This window comes from Elephantulus edwardii, unplaced genomic scaffold (assembly GCF_000299155.1).
Source record: "Elephantulus edwardii isolate Elephantulus edwardi_28Jun2011 unplaced genomic scaffold, EleEdw1.0 scaffold00032, whole genome shotgun sequence".
Taxonomy (NCBI): domain Eukaryota; kingdom Metazoa; phylum Chordata; class Mammalia; order Macroscelidea; family Macroscelididae; genus Elephantulus; species Elephantulus edwardii.
The window spans coordinates 7,468,195-7,474,228 of NW_006399782.1; positions in this window are offsets into that span (position 1 = coordinate 7,468,195).

The window sequence follows — 6,034 nt, forward strand, 5'->3', positions numbered from 1 at the left end:
GCTGTAGTGAGTTAGGATGACATGGGATAGGACAGAGTTCAGATCTGTTCTACTAAAAAGCACCTAAAAACAAATCCATGAGCATCGTATATGCCTCCATTTCTCTAGGTCTCTTTTTTATGTCTTGCAGTAATGTTTTGTAATTTTTTCTTGTATAGGCCTTTTGTATCTTTAGGTTAGATTTGTTTGCCAAGTATTTCATTTGTGATTAGCTATTGTAATTCATCAGATAAAAGCTAGGAACAAGTGTTGTTCTATATCATCAAGTCAGATCCCACTCATAGCCGACCCTCTGGCAGGCCTTCAGAGGCAGTTAATTGCGTGAGAGGAGGTTGTACATCCTTTCCCCACAGAACAGCTGGTGAATTTGAACCACATGTCTTCAGGATTGCAGTGCAGCTTCTTGACACTAGGCCACCAGAGCTCCCTAGGAACAATCTAGAAGCTCTAATTGACAGCATAAACAGACTACTAAGCATAATGAAAAATCTACAACAAGGAGATAATAAAATAGATGAATGGGACTTTCTAAAAATCAAATCCCTATGCACATCAATCCTTCTGTCATCCTTAGTCATTGTCCAGCTCTCTGATGCATAGCAAGTAATTGAGAAGACCATGGCCTGGATCAGGCACACCTTAGCCTCTAGACTGATATCGTTGCTCTGCAGCCCTCTGGAGAGGTCCCTGACAGCAGATTTTCCTAAAGCAACTCATATTTTGACATCCTGACTGCTGGTGCCAACAGTGTTGGATCTGAGAAAGTTGAAATCACAAAGAGATTTTTTTAAAAAAATTCCATTAAATGGGGAAACAACAGCCATTTTAACAAATGGTGCTGGCAAAACTGGACATATAACTGCAGAAAACAGAAACAAGATCCACATCTCATACTTTTAAGAGACTCTCTAAAATTTATAGAACAGTCCAGTACCTCATCAAGGAAAAGACAAGAAAACCCAATTACAAAATGTGCAGAAGATATGAAAAGACCCTTCACTACAGAAGACAAACAGCTGGCCAACGCATGTAGAAATGTTCAAGATCATTAGCCATTGTGGTGGTGGTGTGTGGGTAGGTGCCATCAAGTTGAGTACGACTCATAACAACCCTGAGAACAGACATGAACCCGGTCCTATCCTGTGCCATTCATATCATCTAGGATCCACTAGAGTCTATTGCTAAAGTTCACTGTGTCGATCCATTTCACTGAAGGTCTTCGTCTCCTTCGCTGGCCCTCCATCATTCCAAGCATGAGGTCATTTTCTAAGGAATAGCTTTACCTAGCCACATGTCCAAAGCCATGAGAGATGAAGCTTCGCCCTCTTTACCTCCAAGAACACCCTCACTGCACTTTCTCCAAGACTTATCTTTGGGCAGTCCATAGGATATTCAGTACTCTTCTCCAGCACCACAACTCACAGGCATCAATTCTTCTTCTGCCATCCTTATTCATTGTCCAGCACCCTGAAGTATAGCAGATGACTGAGAAGCTGCTCTGTGGGAGGATAAGCAATCTCCTCCCTTGTAATTAATTGCCTCTGAAAACCCATTTCTTATCTATTTGAACCTGTTTCCCTATTATAAACAGGGCTATGTTTGAGTTACCGCTCTGGCTTTGAATCCTGATGCCATCATTTGGTGACCGCAGTCAGGTCTCTTCACTTCTTCAGGCCTCAGCAGCTTTGCTGACACAATAGAGAACTTCTGTCCCAGCTTTCCGTGGGGATAGCATGCTTGGTACAGTGTCTGCTACTCCATGTTACCCCCCATGCTCACTGCATGTGTCCTCACAGCTGCTCTGCCAGTAAGAGACCAGCCATTATCAGTCTCTCTCTCTCTCTTTCTCTCTCTCTCTCTCTCTCACACACACACACCCCACCCTCTCTCAGACCCTGTAGCATAGACACTGTTGTGTGCCATCCAACTTCACCTCACAGCGCCCCTACAGGACAGGATGAATGCCTGACAGGGTTTCCTAGGGCACTTCTACTCTGTATTGTTGGCTCACTCTATGTTGGAAGCAAATCATCAGCTCTTTCTCTGATAGTGTTACTGGGTAGCTTTGAACTGCCAACCTTTTGGTTAGCAGCTGAGAACATAACCATTGTACCACCGAGGCTCTTTGTGGCACAGAAAAATGAGCACCTCTTATTAAGTAATTTAAATCTCAATCTCAGGTTTGAATTCAACCACCACTTATTAGTATGACAGCATGCAAAGGACAAGCTTCCTGACCTCACAGAACCGAACCTTCCTCAGCTGACAGTGAGATGGGGGCTCTGGTGGGCAGCCAGAGGATTAAATGGATGAGGACCTAGCTCAGGCCAAGGGGCGTGTGCAGTGTGCACTCTCATCATTGGTTGAGAGTTGTTTTGCCATCGAGTCACCTGTGACTCATAGCGACCCCTATGTACAGCAGCTCTGAAGCCTGCCCTGTCCTGAGCCCAACTCACTGACTCCGACATCCCTACCTCCAATGCCCCTAGTTACTATGTCAATCCATCTCATCCGGGGTCTTCCTCTCCTGCCCTGTCCCTCCACTCTTATTATTCAAAGTGTAAAGGTATAGATACTGTTTATCTTTAGGCAAATATCCAAACAAAAACGACACACACTGTTATCATGTCGATTTCAACTCATAACAATCCTGTAGGAATAAACTGCCCTACACGGTTTCCAGAGCTGTGAGTCTTTTCTGAAACATTCTTCGCCCAAGCTGACTGATCAATAATCCACTGTGCCACCAAGGTGCCTTTCTGATAAGCCATGCACCCTAGGATGAAGGAGGTAAGCAATCAAGGCAGAGCTGTGTGTGTGTGTGTGTGTGTGTGTGTGCGTGCGTGCGCAAGGACCAAAGGTAACAGAGTGCAGGAGTCTGGTTTCTAACTGTCCTGGAGCCTGACCGTGTTGTCTGCTGGATCCACCACCAGGTGCTGAGACATGAGGAAAGGGCCAAGTGTGGACCAGGAGCAAGGCTGGGCTGAAGGTCCGCTCGGTTGCCAAGGAAACATTGGGAACCTGTAAGGCGAGAGTACTGATTCTGGAGCACTTTGACAACTATGCCTGTTCTTTCCCAGTCTCTTAAACCTCAAAATGTGCAGACTGTTTATTACACGCCAGCAGCACCAAGGCAGAGGAGATGTGTGTACACATGTCACCACCACTCACTATTAACAAGCAAGGAGAATATAAACCACATGTCTCCAGCCATGCAGCACTTCCATGTTAATTGTGATTTCATCTGCTAAATAAAGAAACCTAGAAAGCTTGGCCATTCAAGAAAGAAACGTTACAAGAGCAGCAGCTGTAGACATGGATTTCCTGCGAAAAGCTTAACATTCAGAACGGAGGCTGCAGCCTGCCAGCATTTGGGAGCTGCTCCAGGAAACTGCTGGAAGGATCAGACACCCCGAATCCTAATAACATTGAAAAGAGTTAAATTCCCAGCTTTGGAGTTGGAGGGGTGTCTTTTATTAACTCATATCTGGGACACTTTATACCAAAATCCGGTTTGATTTTACCATGCCTTTGTAGGGGGTAAGACTTGATTTCCTTAAGAGAGAGTAACACAGGAGGAGATTAAGAAATCTTGACTTGACCATACAAAAAAATTGACACCAACAATTCTGAAAAGGCTAATTGTTCAATTTGGTCTTGGTGATAACTGTTTTGAAGTACAGGCATGAGGTGCTCAGTGTGCATGATACATTCTGTGAAATAAGACAGCATGTGACTTGCACACTGTGTCAACACCATGTGCAGGATGGTCACTGGGCAGGCCCAGGGAATAAACTGTTACATCTGTGCCTAGGGACTGTGAAAACTCATACTTACTGCCACTGGTCCTATGTGGTCACCACCTGGTCTCTGAGAGACAGGCCTGCCCGCAGTCCATGGCACATGCGCACTGTCCAGCTGGCGACTTCCTAGCCTCTCGCTACCAGCTCTCTTCCCCTCCCCACATCCCTGTCCCTCTCTTACTGGGCTTTTAGCTCTTGCAGCCCTTCTCCCCACCCCCCAAGATGTCTCTTCTATAGCTCCAGATATGTCTGTCTGTCTGCCACCATCGAAAGGACCACACAGGGCACCTGACTTAATGGGGCAGTGGTCTCAGCAAAAAAACCTACTTCAGTACCCTGGTGGTTTCTGCCTGAAGCAGGAACAATGAGAGAGGCTGCTGTGGATGGAAACTGGGACCTCTCCTCTTGCCATCTCAGACACAGGACCCAGAGAACTGGTAAGAGACCAGTTCTAAGTACTTCTGCTACACATACAGTTCTCTTGTTGGGGTTTCTGAACTCTTTTTTACTCTTATGGGAAAACAGACGTGTATGTAGCTAATGTTCCCTGAGGGAGTGTTAGGTGTATACCTGAAATGTATCTGTTCTCTTACCACACACTCCACCAGACACATACACACACCCTGAGTCTGGTAAAATAGTAACAAGAAAAAAAGTACAAATACAAACACATGCATGCACACATTTGTTGTACCTTCCACAATCCCAAAGTTCCCAGTAAATCATTGAGTAATTTAATCATCCTCTTAGAATAAAGGTCAGAGATGATCTTTTAGGTGGACAGCTAACATCAGGGTGAAACACTTTGCTAACATGGAGCTAACACTCAAAGGACTCTGGTCTCTGCAGAACTCTGACAAACAGGGAATCTAACATGATATTCCTTGGAAAGGGACATCAAGCTTGCAAATATGGAGGAATAGCAAACAAGAGGAAGACTCTCAACAAGATGGACTGATTCAACAACAATGAGCTCAAGTGGGTCAGAGATGATGATGGTGGCACAGGATAAGGTCCAGATTTATTGTTTTCATAGGGTAGCTATGAGTTATACTTGAGGACACAAAGTAATGGGATCACAGATATGACCCAACAGAAATGGAGTTAATGCATTTCTCCAGTGGATATGGATATGAAAATGAGGTACTTGTTTGTGGCTTACCAGTGGGACTGGATAACTTGTTAATAATGTAAATAAGGTATGTTTGTGGAGATGTGGTACCATGCAAACAAGGCATATAAAATCCCAACAAGAGGCTTGGTTGGTTTTGCTATCCTGATAGGCTTATCATTAACCATCCCAGGTGGGGAAAGAGGGAATTTCACAAAATCATCAAGGGGAAAGAGTTAGGAGTGGAATGTATGCTTTGGACTGAGGGTCCCTGTGCTGAGAGGCTTCTAGACCAAAGAGACAAGGTGAACTCTAACACTGAAGAAGTGGTGGTAGAGAAATGACATCCACAGAAACAGGAGAGCACCAAGTGATGGTGTAGTGGGCTACCTGCCCATAGAGCAAAAATGTCAAGCATCTTTGGGGAGGAGGCTTGCTGACGGAATGGAGCCCAGGCACCAGTGGTTGAACTAGGCTTGCCAACCCACTGAGTTGTTAGAGCTAAACAACTTCAGGCCAGGTTTACTGCCAGAAAGGAATACCTCTGGGCACTTACCAGCAGAGCTCAAAAGAGCTTTTTAACACCTGACCAGCAAGGTGGAGACCAAGAAGCCCTTTGGGTGAGGCAGAGGCCAGAGAGAGGAGCCTGCAGCATGCGTGAGAAGAGGCTGTCTGGGCTAAGGAACTGAAAATTAAGTTGTTCCTGATCCTGTTATTTCCCTAATAAACCTCAAAAGTGAGTCTAGTCTGTGAGTTCTGAGTGGCCATTACAACAAATTACTGACTGCAGCAGAGAAGCAGAGTATCATGGGAGGGGTGGCAGTGTGAGAAATGGTAAAAAGGGGAGGGATGAAGACAGGTTTTTCTCTGTACCATAGGAATCAGCCCAAGGGTGATGTTGCAGATGGCGATTCTCTCTCAAGCAGTCAGATGTCTCAGCTTGTATGCCAATTTTATATAAGGCTTAACAAAGATAATAGTTTTAGCTTAGGAAATCTTACTAACTTCAAAAGTAAAAAAAAAATACCCTCTTCCATTAACCACCACACACACACACACACACACACACACACACACACACACACACACATAGGCACAATCCTGAAATGGAAACCCTTAA